Consider the following 17,679-nt stretch of genomic DNA (forward strand, 5'->3'; position numbering starts at 1 on the left):
TGGATGTTATAGGCAACTAATGAATCATTGAACACTACATCAAAAACTAATGATGTATGATATGTTGGCTAATTGAACATAAAAAAAGTATGAAGTGTTTAAGTATTGAAATATTTAAAGAGGCATGGTAATGGTCAGTGGTGATATGAACAAATTTGCATTTTGAAAAGATTATTCTAGCTACCTCCAGAATCTGACAGCTTAAAAGAGGGCAAGAATCTTTTTTTTGATAACTTCAGATAAAGAAAGTGCACATTGGAAATGAAATAGATATGAGAAATGGAAAATAAAATGAATATGATTTATTGCTGGATTATATATAAGAAATGAGGAGAAAGGAAGTGTCAAGAATTACTGCTAGGTTTTAAATTGGATGAATAGTAGTGTTATCTGCTAAGATAGGGAACATTGGGAGAGGATCTCTTCTGCTTCCCAGGCAGATGGTGGTATGAGTAAAATTTGGGGCCTTTTGAATTTCAGGTTCTTTTTAGTTATCCAAAGGTAACTGTCAGGTAGTTGAAGTATAAGGATCTGGGGTTCAAACGCAGAGTCTAGGCTAATATATATGATTCTTGGAGTCAAGGATGGTCATTGATGCCAATAGCATAGATTTCCTTGGGCAAAAATATAGAGTGAGAAGAAATGTATATAAACTTACTTAATGACTGCCAGCATTTCGTGACCAAATAGCTATGCTTGAGCTTACACTGAGACTTAAAGGAATGGCTATAAACAAAAGAGGATCAGGAGAGTGTTTAACACGAAAGACAAGGAAGAGATTGTTATTTTTAACATGATATTTGTAAATACTGTTTATTATGTATGTGAAGGCGTAACGTATCTGAACAGATTATGTGTTTTTATCAGTGGCTAGGATGATCCATTCTGAGAATTCTCTTTCTGGTCTTAGTGACTGACAAAAAGTTTAAGCTGCAACCTGTATATTCTTGTGATTAAATGCATCCCACAGTTTTGATCAGGATAATGATTTGTAAAGTCTCTATTACTGCTCTTCTGCTGCCATCGCCGCCATCCTCTATGCGACTCACCTCGCTCGGATCTTCCTGGGAGAATCCACCGCCCTCCGCCACCATGGTGAACTTCACAGTAGACCAGATCCGGGCCATCTTGGACAAGAAGACCAACATCCAAAACATGTCCGTCATCACCCACGTGGACCACGGCAAGTCCACGCTGATGGACTCGCTGGTGAGCAAGGCTAGCATCATCACCCCCCACCCACACTGGGGAGACCCGCTTCACTGGCACCTGGAAGGATGAACAGGAGCGCTGCATCACCATCAAGTCAACGGCTATCTCCCTCTTCTATGAACTCTCGGAGAACGACTTGAACTTTATCAAGCAGAGCAAGGATGGCTCCAGCTTTCTAATCAACCTCATTGATTCCCCCGGGCAGGTGGACTTCTCCTCGGAGGTGACTGCCGCCCTCAGTGTCACCGATGGTGCCTTGGTGGTAGTGGACTGTGTGTTGGGTGTGTGCATGCAGACAGACAGTGCTGTGGCAGGCCATTGCTGAGCAGATCAAGCTTGTGCTGATGATGAACAAGATGGACCAGGCTCTGCTGGAGCTGCAGCTGGAGCCTGAGGAGCTCTACCAGACCTTCCAGCACATAGTGGAGAACGTCAGTGTCATCATTTCCACCTATGGGTAGGGCAAGAGTGGACCCATGGGCAACATCATGATCAACCCTGTACTTGGGACTGTCGGTTTTGGGTCTGGACTCCACGGTTGGGCCTTTACCTTGAAGTAGTTTGCAGAGATGTATGTGGCCAAACTTGCTGCCAAGGGCAAGGGCCAGCTGGGGCCTGCTGAGTGTGCCAAGAAAGTGGAGGACATGATGAAGAAGCTGTGGGGTGACCGGTACTTTGATCCAGCCAAGAGCAAATTCAGCAAGTCAGCCACCAGCCCTGATGGCAAGAAGCTACCACGGATGTTCTGCCAGCTCATCTTGGACCCTATTCTCAAGGTGTTTGACGCTATCATGAATTTCAGGAAAGAGGAGACAGCAAAGCTGATTGAAAAGCTGGATATCAAGCTGGACAATGAAGACAAAGACAAAGAAAGTAAGGGCAGCAAGGGCAAAAATGAACTATTGGGACTTCATCAAGATAAAAAGCTTTTGCACAGTGAAAGAAACAGTCAACAAAACCAAAAGACAACCGACAGAATGGGAGAAGATATTTGCAAATGACATATGAGAAAAAGGGCTAGTATCCAAAATCTATAAAGAACTTATCAAACTCAACACCCAAAGAACAAATGATACAATCAAGAAATGGGCAGAAAACATGAACAGATATTTTTCCAAAGAAGACATTCAAATGGCCAACAGACACATGAAAAAGTGCTCAACATTGCTTGGCATTGGGGAAATCCAAATCAAAACCTCAATGAGATACCACCTCACACCAGTCAGAATGGCTAAAATTAACAAGTCAGGAAATGACAGATGTTGGAGGGGATGCGGAGAAAGAGGAACCCTCCTACACTGTTGGTGGGAATGCAAGCTGGTGCAGACACTCTGGAAAACAGTATGGGCATTCCTCAAAAAGCTGAGAATAGAGCTACCATACAACCCAGCAATTGCACTACTAGGTATTTACCCCAAAGATACAAATGTAGTGATCCAAAGGGGTACGTGCACCCTGATGTTTATAGCAGCAATGTCCACAATAGCCAAACTATGGAAAGGGCAAGATGTCCATCAACAGATGAATGGATAAAGAAGAAATGGTATACATATACAATGGAATAATATGCAGCCATCAAAAGGAATGAAATCTTGCCATTTGTAATGACGTGGATAGAACTGGAGGGTATTATGCTGAGCAAAATAAATCAATCAGAGAAAGACATGTATCATATGATCTCACTGATATGAGGAATTCTTAATCTAGGAAACAAACTGAGGGTTGCTGGAGTGCTGGGGGGGGTGGGAGGAATGAGGTGGTTGGGTGATAGACATTGGGGAGGCTATGTGCTATGGTGAGCGCCGTGAATTGTGTAAGACTGTTGAATCACAGACCTGTACCTCTGAAACAAATAATACATCATATGTTAAGAAAAAAAAAAAAAAGAAGATAGTAGGAAGGGAGAAATGAAGGGAGGAAATCGGAGGGGGAGACAAACCATGAGAGACTATGTACTCTGAAAAACAAACTGAGGGTTCTAGAGGGGAGGGGCATGGGGGGATGTGTTAGCCCTGTGATGGGTATTAAATAGGGCATGTACTGAATGGAGAACTGGGTGTTGTACGCAAGCAATGAATCATGGAAAACTACATCAAAAACTAATGATGTAATGTATGGTGATTAACATAACATAAAAAAAAAAGAAAAAAGAGCTCTGAATGATGCATTGGACCAGATGGACTTCGTAGATATAAACAGAATATCCCATCCTAAAACAAGAGAATACTCATTCTTCTTGAGTGTACATGGAACTTTCTCCAGAATAGACCACACATTGGGTCAGCAATCATTTCTCAACAGATACCAAAACATTGAGATTATTCCCTGCATATATTTAGACCACAATGCTTTGAAACTGGAACTCAACCACAGGAAGAAATTTGGAAGGAACTCAAACACCGGGAAGTTAAAGAGCGCCCTGCTAAACAATGATTGCATCAACCAAGAAACTAAAGAAGAACTTAAACAGTTCATGGAAACTAATGAGAATGAAAACATATTGGTCCAAAACCTATGGGATACAGTAAAAGCGATCCTAAGAGAGAAATATATTGCCATCCAAGCCTCTCTCAAAAAATTAGAAAAATCCCAAATGCACAAGCTAACCTTACACTTAAATGACCTGGAGAAGGAATAGCAAATAAATCCTAAACCAAGCAGGAGAAGAGAAATAATAAAGATTAGAGCAGAAATTAATGAAATAGAAACCAGAACAGTAGAACAGATCAATGAAACTAAGAGCTGTTTCTTTGAAATAATTAATGAGATCAATAAAACTCTGGCCAGACATATCCAAAAGAAAAAGGGAAAGGACCCAAATAAATAAAATCGTAAATGAAAGGGGAGAGATCATGACTAACACAGACATATCCAAAAGAAAAAGGGAAAGGACCCAAATAAATAAAATCATAAATGAAAGGGGAGAGATCATGACTAACACCAAGGAAATAGAAACAATTATTAGAAATTATTACCAGCAAATATGTCAAAAAATTAAGCAATCTGGAAGAAATAGATGAATTCCTGGACATTTATAAAGTACCAAGACTGAAACAGGGAGAAATAGACAATCTGAATACACAAAAAACCAATAAGGAAATTGAAGCAGTAATCAAAAACCTCTGAAAAAAATAAGAGTCCAGGGCCAGATGGTTTCCAAGGGGAATTCTACCAAACATTGAAAGAAGAAATAATACCTATTCTACTGAAGCTATTTCAAAAAATAGAAATAGAAGGCAAATTTCCAAACTTGTTATATGAGGCCAGTATTACCATGATCCCAAAACCAGACAAAGAGCCCATCAAAAAGGAGAATTAAAGACCAATGTCCCTGATGAATATGGATGCCAAAATACTCAACAAGATCCTAGCCAATAGGATCCAACAGAACATTAAAAGGACGTTTTAATCCTTTGGTTAAATCCCACTATGACCAGGTGGGATTTATTCCTGGGATGCAAGGGTCATTCAACATTCAGAATTCAATCAATGTAATAGAGCACATTAATAGAAGAAATGACAAGAACTATATGATCCTCTCAATTGATGCAGAAAAAAACATTTGACAAAATACAGCCTTCTTTCCTGACTAAAACTCTTCAAAGTATAGGGATAGAGGGAAAATATCTCAATATCATAAACGCTATTGATGTAAAGTGCACAGCAAATATCATTCTCAATGGGGAAAAGCCGAGAGCTATTCCTTTAAGGTCAGGAACATGACAGGGATGCTCACTCTCACCATTATTGTTCAACATTGTACTAGAATTCCTAGCCTCAGGAATCAGACAGCAAAAAGAAATAAAAGGCATTCAAATTGGAAAAGAAGAAGTCAAACTCTCTATTTCTTTGCAGATGACATGATACTTTATGTGGAAAACCCAAAAGACTCCACCCCCAAATTGCCAGAACCCATACAGCAATTCATCAATGTGGCAGATTACAAAATCAATGCACAGAAATCAGTTGCATTTCTATACACTAACAAACTAACTGAAGAAAGAGAAATTAAGGAATTGATTCCATTTATGATAGAACCAGAAACCATAAGATACCTAGGAACAAACCTAACCAAAGAGGTAAAGGATCTGTACTCTGAAAACTAGAGACCCTTATGAAAGAAATGGAGGAAGACACAAAGAGATGAGAAAACATTCCATGCTCATGGATTGGAAGAATAAACATTGTAAAAATGTCTATGCTGCCCAGAGCAATCTACACTTTCAATACAATCCTTATCAAAATACCATTGACATTTTTCACAGAGCTCAAACAAACAATCCTAACGGAACCAGAAAAGACACCAAATTGCCAGGGGAATGTTGAAAAAGATAACTAAACTTGGGGCATCACAATGCCTGACTTCAAGCTATATTACACAGCTGTGATCATCAAGACAGCATGGTACTGGCACAAAAACGGACACATAGAACAAAGGAACAGAATAGAGAACCCGGAAATGGACCCTCAACTCTATCATCAACTAATCTTCGACAGATCAGGAAAGAATATCCAATGGAAAAAAGACAGTTTCTTCAATAAATGATGCTGGGAAAATTGGACAGCCACATGCAGAAGAATGACACTGGACCATTCTCTTATACCATATGCAAAGATAAACTCAAAAATGGATGAAAGACCTCAATGTGAAACAGGAATTCGTCCAAATCCTAGAGGAGAATATAGGCAATAACCTTTTTGACATCAGCCACAGCAACTTCTTTCAAGACATGTCTCCAAAGGCAACAGAAACCAAAGCAAAAATGAACTTTTGGGACTTCATCAAGATAAAAAGTTTCTGCACAGCAAATGAAACAGTCAACAAAATGAAGAAGCAACCCACAGAATGGGAGAAGATATTTGCAAATGATATTACAGATAAAGGGCTAGTATCCAAGATCTATGAAGAACTTCTCAAACTCAACACTGAAAAAAACAAAAAATCCTGTCAATAAATGGGCAGAAGACATGAACAGACACCTCTCCAGAGAAGACATACAAATGACCAATAGACACATGAAAAAAGTGTTCAACATCACTAACCATCAGGGAAATACAAATCAACCACAATGAGATACCACCTTACACCAGTTAGAATAGCCAAAATGAACAAGACAGAAAACAACAAGTGGTGGCAAGGATGTGGAGAAAGGGGAATGCAAGCTGGTACAGCCACTCTGGAAAGCAGTATGGAGGTTCCTCAAGACATTAAAAATAGAGCTACCCTATGACCCAGCAATTGCACTACTAGGTATATACCCCAAAGATACACATGTAGTGAAAAGAAGGGGCACATGCACCCCAATGTTCATAGCAACAACGTCCACAATAGCCAAACTGTGGATGGAGCCACGATGTCCTTCAACAGATGAATGGATAAAGAAGATGTGGTTCATATATACAATGGAATATTATTCAGCTATCAGAAAGGATGAATACCCACCATTTGCATCAACGTGGATGGAACTGGAGGGGATTATGCTAAGTGAAATAAGTGAAGTAGAGAAAGACAATTATATGGTTTCACTCATATGTGGAACATAAGGAATAGGGTAGAGAACGATAGGGGAAGGGAGGGAAAACTGAATGGGAAGAAATCAGAGAGGGAGACAAACCATGAGAGACTCTGGACTCTGGGAAACAAACTGAAGGTTACAGGAAGGAGGGGGATGGGTGGATGATGTCGCCGGGTGATGGGTATTAAGTAGGGCATGTGTTGTGATGAGCACTGGTTGTTATATACAACTAATGAATGGTTGAACACTACATCGGAAACTAATTATGGACTGTATGTTGACTAACTGAACATATAAATAAAAAAATAATAAATAAATAAATAAGCAAGCAAGCAAGCAAGCAAACAACCTAGATAAAAGTTTTTTCCACATATGATGTATTCTTCTTTTTTCAATTCATTATAAATTTTAGGGTAAATTCCATATGCCCAGTAGCAATGTTCAAACACTAGGATTCTTTTTTTAATTTAATTTAATTTAATTTAATTTGTATTGTATTGTATTCTGTTGTATTGTATTATGTTGTTAGTCACCATACAATACATCACTAGTTTTTGATGTGGTGATCCATGATTCATTGTTTTCGTATAACACCCAGTGCTCCATGCTTTACGTGCCCTCCTTAATACTTATCACTGGGCTAACCCAGCCCCCACCCCCATCCCCTCTAAAACCCTCAGTTTCTTTCTCAGAGTCCATAGTCTTTCATGGTTCATCTCCCCCTCCGACTCCCCCCCTTTGTTTTTCCCTTCTCCTAATGTCCTCCACGCTATTCCTTATGTTCCACAAAAAATTGTTTCATTTCACAGTTCAACCCCTGCTTGATAAATGGACAGTGTTTTGCTTCTCCTGAGGTTTGTGAGGATGGAGACATGGGCTCACACCTAAGGCTGAGTGCTGTTTAGTTATTTTTTCCTCTCTCCTGCACAAAACATTCCATCTCTGCCCCTTTTAGATTTTATGCATGTTGCTTTCTCCCTTCCTCTTCAGCCAGTCGATGTACTTTAAGGGGATCAGTCAGCAAACATAACTATTTTCCATTTTTCTACTGCACAGGCTCCAGGAGTTTCGATCCAACAGTCATAGTTCCCTGGCAGCCAAAGAGGAGCCATGATCTTAGTGAGAGGACAGGACTTGAATGTCACTGCACTGACATCATCTGAGTAGTTTGGGATCAGAAAGAGAGAAAGTTTATAATATTGAAAGAAGGAGGAGGAGAAAGAAGAAGAGGGCTGGTTGAGAAGGAATTTGTAGAACTTTGGAGAAAATTATTGAGATAACAAAAAAAGCCTACATTACAAATAAAGAAATAATACAGGTGAAAAAAAGATCATTTCCTTTTGTGATTAAAGGAAATTATATTCCCTTCAGAGAAAAACAGTATTCATTTATTTTTTCTACTTATGAATTCCAAATTAGAATTCACATTAGAGTAGTATTAGTAATATTCCTCTATTAAGAAGACTATACTTTTTCAAGTATAATCAGGTATAAGGAATTAGTGCCATGGCCCTTTATAGTCCTAGAAATAACCAAAATCTTCCAATAATAATCTTTAGGAAAATCATATTTGCTTCCACATCTACCTCTACCATTTTTATTAAAAATGACCATTAAAGATAATTTAAAAACAGTTTTATTTGTGTATTTGATTGATTTTTGTTTATAATATTCCCACATATCAGGAAACTACTGTGAATACTTTTTGAAAGTTTAGTAACATAATAATCATTTTTAAATGAGACAACAGTTATACATCATTTTTGAATTTTTTTGTTTGTTAACTTTACATAAGCAACACATAGGTTACATTATTAACTAGACCCTTGTGGGCTAGCCTAAGAACTGTTTTGTCATTTATAGATGAGTTTTATAAATTTTGTTTTCTGTCTAGCATATCATAAAAGTGATTTACAAATGAGCTTTCTAAAAAGCAAGCCATTTATAATTCACTAACTTCATATATTCAAAAGTTGTGTTTACTCCTTCAGGTTTGTGTATTGCCTTTGAACTCAAACCTTGACATTGAGCAACTGGAGTAGTTTAGTCCTTTGAAGAATCTGTCTCAATTGTTACATGATGACAATTAACATTTAATAGTAAAAATTATAACATGTTTTGATTGTAAAAAAATAAAATTTTTTCAACAGACGCACAAAAATTGTTTCATTTCACAATTCAATCCTTCATTTCCTTGGTTATGATCATAGGCTATATCCTCCTGATAATACATTTAGCCTGAGGAAGAAACAATTCTTTCCAGAGATGATTAGATTAAGAAAACTCTAGGGCATGAGACTTTCTACATTGTCTCTTCAGGAATCAGTTCCTTAAAAACTGCTTGGGGAAAGTTTGACATTCAATTTAAACTTCCTTGGTGTTTATTTCACAGGTGGTGATGGGGAGATAAAATGAACACTTAAAAATCCACTTGATGAAAGAATTTGCACATAGAAATTCCATGCTGCTGAGGAAATAAACAACGATGAAAGACTATATTCCAGCAGATATACCTGATTTAGTAAAATGATTTAAAAACTATTATTTCAGCCATGTCATAAAGATTTGTAAAATAGAAATCTGTACAGTATATTGAATACTATTTTCCCCTTGACTTCCAATATAAAGCAAATGAGATGTTCCTTTGGGAATATTTGTCTTCAGAATGTCACAAAACTGCAAGTTAAGAATACATTTAGTCTTTCTTAAACCACTCATGAAAAAGCAAAACATTAACATTCACTGAGAATGTTGATATATACCATATCTTTAAAGGAGAAGATACTGAGAAATGAGAGCTGGAGGAAATATTATGAAGTAATAACAAGTAATTTTCACTTATTCTTTAAATATATAACTTTATAAAGTTAGCTCCTTAGTTATTTTTTTTCCGCTAAAAGAAGCCAACAAAAAAATGACCTCTAATATAAAGTTCCATTTAATATTGGGCAATGACGAGCCACTTTTGGAAAGTTTGTTCATTGTTCTATGATGTAAATAGCTCAGACTGCCTCTAAGTTGAATATACTTTACTGATTTGGGGCTTAGTTCCTACAGAAACTATAATCTATCGCTTGAACCTCTAGCCAATATGATTCAGATCCCATTATATATTGGTGTTAAAAGAGATCAGTGAGCTCTGGCTACAATTGTAAATATGTGAGGTAAACCATGTATGGTATTTCCATCCTCCTTGTATTTTTATTTTTTCCTAATTTAGAGGCTCCTTCAACTTCCACCAACATTAATTATTTTCATTCAGTGTTTCATTTCCCCACCTTCATCTGCTTTAAAATATTTATAAGTAAGCTTAAAGCCTACTTTTTCCTGGAGTATTTACATTTTAAAAAGGGTTAGTCTTATGACGAAGTTCAGGAAATATTTAATTCGTGTGTAACAATAAAATTACTAATTGAAATATGATTTAGTTACTATACATGTTGTTTCCTATGGAAAATAAATTACTTGTTTTAACTTAAATATGTGCTTCTATATAAAGTACCAAACTGGTCATTATGAATGGTGTGATTAATTAACCTGTAAAGTCATTTTTCATTTGCACTCTGAGTCAAGTCATACCACAGTAAAATGCTAACATAATCTGATTAAATGTGGTGAATTATTGGTGAGCTCCTTTCTGTGCCCATTAAATTGCAATATAGGCATGGATACAGGAAATCAAAGAGATAAGATACTGCCTACATTGACATGTTTTTTTGTCCAAGAGAAATCATTAAGTTTAGAAGAGACTAACCTTGGAAAACATAAAAACTATATGCTCTAATAAAATTCATTGCATAAGCATCTGATTCATGGGTATTTTTTGTTGACCATTAGTGTAATTCCTGAAAATTGGTATTACAATTGGTCAGTTTCATATTAAAATGAATAAACAAGGTAATATTTTGAAAACTATTAATTTAATTTTCTCTTTTGCCTTTCAAACATAGTTATAATTCTCATGTGTCAGAGGCATCCACTGGTCTGAAGTGAAATTAGGGTTTACTACAAAAAGAACACACAACAAAAATAAGAACCAGGTAACATTTAGCTTTTGATATTGAAAATTAAGTTTTTGCCTAGACCTCAATCCTGAAGATTTTCTCTCATATATTTTTCTAATAATTTTTGTCTATTTTTTTCCTAAAAAAACCAACTAGCAATCCCTAGCAATTAGCTGTTTGCCAGATAATTAACTGCCTCTCTGCCTTCTTCATGGACCCCATGGTTAGATAAACTACAAAATGGTATGGAATCATTCACACTTAGCTTGTGCTAGACCAGGCCACACCATCTCACCTTTCTGACTCTTGACAAGACCTCAACCTTACAAGAGCTGCTGCACTGTCATTTTCTCCTGCATTTTAATAGAAGGAGTCACAGGTAAAGTCATGAGTTTATGAGCATGCCCCTCTTCAGCTTCTAACTCTCAGCCTGGGCTCTTTCCATTGTCCCTGTGAAGCACTGGCCAGCTGACTGCCAGTCACTCCTCAGAGTACCATAACTGCCTCTTGGACTGCCTCAGCATATGCTCCAGGACAAGGAGTAAACAGCCTGATAGCTCAGAGAATTTGCCAGATTTCAGTAATTTAACCCAGTGCCTACTCGACAACTTGCCATCCCAGCATCCAGTGGCTAGCTGGCCTGGATCGCCTCCACACTCACTCTGAGTGGTCAGCTCCACTCGACAGCTGCCGTCAACATCTTTTTTTTTTTAAAGATTTTATTTATTTATTTGAGAGAGAGAGAATGAGAGACAGAGAGCACGAGAGGGAAGAGGGTCAGAGGGAGAAGCAGACTCCCCACTGAGCAGGGAGCCCAATGTGGGACACAATCCCAGGACTCCAGGATCATGACCTGAGCCGAAGGCAGTCGCTTAACCAACTGAGCCACCCAGGCACCCTGCCTTCAATATCTTAACCTCACTCACACAGCATTCCTTGCCTGAAATGTAGGTGTCTTTCTGTTTCTCTACACCCCATGGCTAGACAGGAAGGCACCTGGGACTGGTAGTTTGCCCTCCAAGGGTGCCTGCCAGGAGAATCCTGTCTCTTTCCAAATAAGAAGCAGCAGGGAACTGTGGGGAACCCCAGAGATGTAGGCATCCTGCCCATCTGGAGACAAGAACTAATTTGTATTCCTTCTTGTCTTCAGCTGGCATTTTGGATAAGACCTCCTGGGCGTATGTCCCTGAATTAACTCTTTTCACTTCTGTGCCAGGTTTCTATTTGACCTCTTTCCCAACACAACACTTCTCCTTAAAAATCTCTGTTAGAAAATTTTCTCTCTGTACACCATCGTCAATTTAGTCCTTTTACATAGGTACCAGTACTATCCTTTTTACTGAGGAGAGCAGCTCTTGCTCCCACTGCCTCAGATGATCTCCCTGTGGACAGAAAGTTCTGCACCAAGCTTGTTGGAGAGAAGACACTGTAGAGTTGGAAGATTCTTTGGGTGCTTCTGATCCCTATTTACCTAACAAAGTACTTGTTGGAATGCATTTGCCTTGTAACATGGTGTCAACAACTTTCCATAGAACCTTGGGAAGGTCAGTTGTGGAATGAGGGGTGTCATACTCTTCTTATCATTTGGTTTAATTAAAGTGGAATAAACTATAATGAAATTATTGACTTGATCTGGTTCTTATTAACTGGAACTGGCAGGAGCAATGGAAAATACTTGAATGATTTAGTCTGGGCCAGTCCTGTTATGTAAAGAGGTTTCAGGACCACCTCCTTCTCTATCTTTCAACCTCACCTCACCAGGAAGCCCAACAAAACTACTTTATCCCCTGGGCCTACTTATTAAACATTCCTAGTTTCCTTTGCTTGAGATTCTCCAATAGCCCTGCCTACCACTTGGCCCTTTCCTAGCATCTCTACTTCCCAAGGAAGCAACATTTCTTTAAGGTCCCTGGCATTTCATCTGCCTTATGCTGAAACATTCCTAGACTCAAAAGAAGTTGACTAAAGTTGGCCAGGACAGGATAACTTTGTTCATAGGTTTCATCTGTTTCTACAGGGGCAAAGATTCCATGCCCATTTTGTGGAAAAATAATTGTTTATTATGGGAGGAGAGCACTATTGCTGCTCTCAAGTACTGTAACTCTCAGCTTGTATGGCATTTTCTTAGGAAATGAAACATGTTTGCGGACCTGTCTTTGTAGCATGATAAAGAGATGTTAGTCCCATTGGTATTCTTGGTGAGCTATTATTGCAGCTAAGAGGTAGATAATAAGTCTACTCTATGCTGGGAGAGGCTGTTCTGCCCACCTTGAGCATCCCTGTTCTGTAGCATCACTGTCAGAATGCTGTGCAGTTGATCTGGCTCTCCTGATTCAGGTCTGACCCCATGGACATCCTGTAACCCATGAGAACAGATAAGGCAGACTTTGGACGAATAGCATGAGAAGTCATGCTGGATCCTTTCAGGGGTGTAGGATTTGCAGTCCTAATCTTTGTGCTTTGTTGCTCTACCAGTTAGACAACATTTTATGACCAGTGTGTCCATGGATCTAGCAAGGTATACTGCAGGACACTCAGGCATAGATCTATTGAAGTTCATTTGTATTCCTGGGCAGCTCAGGGAAGCAGTCTTCCTTCTAAATGGTGAGCAGCATGTGTCTGAAAGAAGCCTGTTCTGCTCTAGTCTACCATTTTAAATCCCCCTTCTTGGTACAGACTAATGTTAAGTTGTGCCTGGAAAAGTGATGTGCACTAGACATAGTCACTAAGTCCATAAGCCCAAGACATCCCCAGGACACAACATTTACTGGGTTCACATTGCCAACTTGACAGTGTGAGGGGCAGGGGATTGGGAGAAGGGGCTCCATTTCATCTGTCTTCTGTCCTCATTTTACTAGTAAGCAGACTTAATTTTATTTTTTTTAAGATTTTATTTATTTCACAGAAAGAGAGAGAGAGAGAACACGAGCAGGGGGCAAAGGAGAAGCAGAAGGAGGAGTAGAGTGAGAAGGAGAAGCAGACTCTCCACTGAGCAGGGAGTCTGATGTGGGGCTTGACCCCAGGACCCTGGGATCATGACCTGAGCCGAAGGCAGATTCTTAACCGACTGAGCCACCTAGGTGTCCCAGCAGACTTAATTTTAAATTTAATATTAGCATTAGGATTCTTGATGTAATTCTAGAAGGTCCCAGGTTCTGGGATTTAGTGTAATAGTAAGAAGGAATGGGCGGCTTGGAAGCTGGGGCCAGGTGATGGATATGTCACTAGTGTGATCTGTGGCTGCTGGCACCACAAGAGCACCCCCAGGCAGTGTCAGATGACCTGAGGGGCCATAACAGATGTGAGGTCTATCAGAGATGGGGGCAGATTCTTCTGGGCCTCTGACTCCCAATCTATACACCCATGGTCACCACTTGCCCCTTAACTCAGGGGATTGTGGCAGGGAATGGGAGCACTTCTGGGTGCCCAAGCCTCCCAAAGTGTAAGGAAACATGGTTAGTGGGTGTGGCCAGGGACCATATGAAAAGCCTTGTGTGTTTAGTGAGAGAACTGAGCTATGAGAATGACCATTATAGAATATGAAAGGTTTAGAAGGTGATTAGATTCCCATTTATTCTTTACATTTTCCCTTCTTTGCTTAGGGTTCCCTGTGTGTGAAACAGATGAGACATTAATGGGTATTTGTTTATCTGGTTAAGATCGGCCCCACTTGCCTGAAGTCTGCCTGTGTGCCTGTGTCTCTAGGTGCTGGTGGTGTTAGTTCCCACGGCCACCTGCTGTCTGTCTTATGTCATGCCACACCTCTGAGGATCTGGAGTATACCCTGCATTTTATGCCCAAGACACTGAATTGAATATACCCACCTACATCTATTTTTCAAAAAAGTCCATTGTGCCTTCTACTGGGCTACTGACCCTAATTGTGTTGGGAGAGCTTGGGAACATCTTATCTATGTGCTGATTTCTATAAATATGATGGGTTCACATATAAAGAAGTGATTTGATTGAGAGAGTATATTGACTTGATACAAATGAAATGGGAGTTCAAAAAAAAAATCCAAGGCTCTGTAATGAATTACAAAGCCATAATGATTTGTACTATATAATGAACAAAAATTACTGTAATTTTACCATATATTCCTTTTCATCATTTGAGCAGCAGCTTCTGAATAAAACTAGATGATTTCTAAATAACAAATATTGGCAAGCATGTGGAGGTAAAGGTACCCTTGTACAGTGTTGGTGGGAATGTAATTGGTATAACCATTGATGGAAAAATTATGAAGTTTCCTCAAAAAATTTAAGAAAGAGAAATACCATATGATCTAGTAATTCCACTACTGGGTATTTAACCAAAGAAAACAAAAGCACTAATTTGAAAAGATATATGCACCTCTGTGTTTATTACCCATCATATTTATAAAAATCTGAACATAGAGAAGATATTCCAAGACTCTCCCAACACAATTAGTGTCAACAACCCAGGTAAAAGCACAATGAACTTTTTTGAAACAAAGATGTGTGTGGATACAATTGAGTCAGTGTCTTGGGCATAAAATACAGACTACACTTATTTATGATAGTCAATATATGGAAACAAATCAAGTGTCCATTGATAGATGAATGGATAAAGAAATATATATATAGATCAATCTTGCTGTTTGCTACAACATGGATGGACCTAGGACATACGCTAAATTAAATAAGTCAGACAGAAAAAGACAGATAGCATATAACTGCACTTATATGTGAACTCTAAAAAAAATGTACATACAAACAAAACAAAAAGCAGAAACAAATCCATAAATACAGAGAACAAACATGGTTGCCAGAGGAAAGGGGGTGGGAGACGGGAAAAAATAAGTAGAGTGGCTGATATAAACTTCCAGGTATGGAATGAGTAAGCCACAGGGATATAAGATACAGCATAGGGAATATACCCAATGATACTGTAAAGTGTTATATGGTGACAAATGGTAGCTCTAATTGTGATGAATATAGCATAATGTATAGACTTTTTGAACCACTATGTTGTACATCTGAAACTAATGTAACATTCTGTGTTACCTAAACTTCAATAAAAAAGACAATTTCTTTTAAAAAAGAAAACTAGATTTTGCTTAGCCTGAGTCCTGAAGATTTTTCTCATTTATATTTTAATACTTTTTTCCTAATAATTTTTATCTAAATATTTTTCTAAAAACTTACAATTTTATATGTACACTTAAGTCTAGGACCCATATTTGAGTTAATTTTTGTATAAGGTGTCATGTTTAGTTTCTTTTTGTCTGTTTTGTCTTTGAATGTTCAATTGTTCCAGCATCATATGTTGAAAAGGAAAGAAGAATTTAACAAGTTATTCCTCATAAAAAAAATCCTGTAAGACCTTGTTATGAGAATAGAAAAAAGAAGCAAACTGGGAGGGAATATTTGTAAACTACAAATCTGATGAAGGACTAGTATCTAGAATATATAAAGAACTCTCAAACCTCATCAGAAAAAATGCAATTAGAAAATAAGCAAAAGATATGAACAGACATTTCATCAAAGAGAATATGCAGATGTCAAACATGCACATAAAGAGATTTTCAACATCACTAGCTACCAGGGAAATTAATATTAAAATCACAGTGATATATCACTGTATACCTATCAGAATGGCAAAAATAAAAATTAGTGACACCATTGAATACTGGTAAGGAAGAAACTAGATCACTCATAATTGCTTGTGAGAATGTGAAATGATACAACAACTCTGAAAAAGGGGTTTGGCAATGGCGCCTGGATGGCTCAGTTGGTTAAGCGAATGCCTTCAGCTCAGGTCATGATCCTGGAGTCCCAGGATCGAGTCCCATATCAGGCTTCCTGCTCGGCAGGGAGTCTGCTTCTCCCTCTGACCCTCCCCCTTCTCATGCTCTCTCTCTCTCAGATAAATAAATAAAATCTTAAAAAAGGGGGGCTTGGCAATTTCTTATAAAACAAAATTACCACATCATATAACCAGTAATTGTAATTATTGGACAATTTAGCAGAGAAATGAAAAATGTGGTCACACAAAAAATCTGTGCATTAATATTTGTAGCAGATTTATTTGCAATAGCCAAAAGTTGGAAACCATTCAGATACTCTTCAAAAAATAAATAGTTAAACAAATTGTGGTACATTCATACTGTGGAATACAAAAAAAGAAAAAAAGAAACAAACTATTGAGACATACAACAACTTGAGTGGATTTTAAGGAAAATATGCTGCATGAAAACAGCCAATTCCAAGAGGTTATATACTGTATTATTCCATTTACATAACATTCTTAAAATTACAAAATTATAGAATTGGATGACATACTAGTGACTGGAATGAGTTAGGGATGGTGTAGTATTATAATAGACAGAAGGTGTAGTCTTCATTTCTGACTTTCTTGAAAGAAAGAATCAGTCAGAAATGAAGAATACACCAAATGAGATTGGAAACCACCTTGATGCAATGCATGGCAGGCTGGAAGAAGCAGAGGAAAGAATTAGTGATATAAAAGATAAAATAATGGAAAATAATGAAGCTGAACAAAAGAGATAAAGAAAAATTATAGAATGAAGAATAGCCTTAGGGAACTCTGTGACTCCATCAAATGTAATACAATTCACATTGTAGGAGTTCTAGAAGAAGAAGAGGGAAAAAAAGGGGACAGAAAATTTATTTGAAGAAATACTAGCTGAAAATTTCCCTAATCTGGGGAAGGAAACAGACTCCAAATATAGGAAGTACAGAGAACGCCCATCAAAATGAACAAAAGGACGCCAACACCAAGACATATTGTAGTTAAATTTGCAAAATATAGTGATAATGAAAAAATCTTAAAAACAGCAAGAAAAAAATGAAGTCCCTAACTTACAAGGAAAGATCCATAAGTCTAGCTGGAGATTTCTCAAATGAAATGGGACAAGCCAGAAGGGAGTGGCATGATATGTTTAAAGTGCTCAATGGCAAAAA

General features: G+C 38.0%; 1 pseudogene; it reads left to right on the forward strand.

Moving 5' to 3' along the window:
• Window positions 1-1,092: 1,092 nt before the first annotated feature.
• On the forward strand, window positions 1,093-9,143 carry LOC113930445 (annotated as a pseudogene).
• The last annotated feature ends 8,536 nt before the right edge of the window (window positions 9,144-17,679 follow it).

Source organism: Zalophus californianus, chromosome X (assembly GCF_009762305.2).
Source record: "Zalophus californianus isolate mZalCal1 chromosome X, mZalCal1.pri.v2, whole genome shotgun sequence".
Taxonomy (NCBI): Eukaryota; Metazoa; Chordata; class Mammalia; order Carnivora; family Otariidae; genus Zalophus; species Zalophus californianus.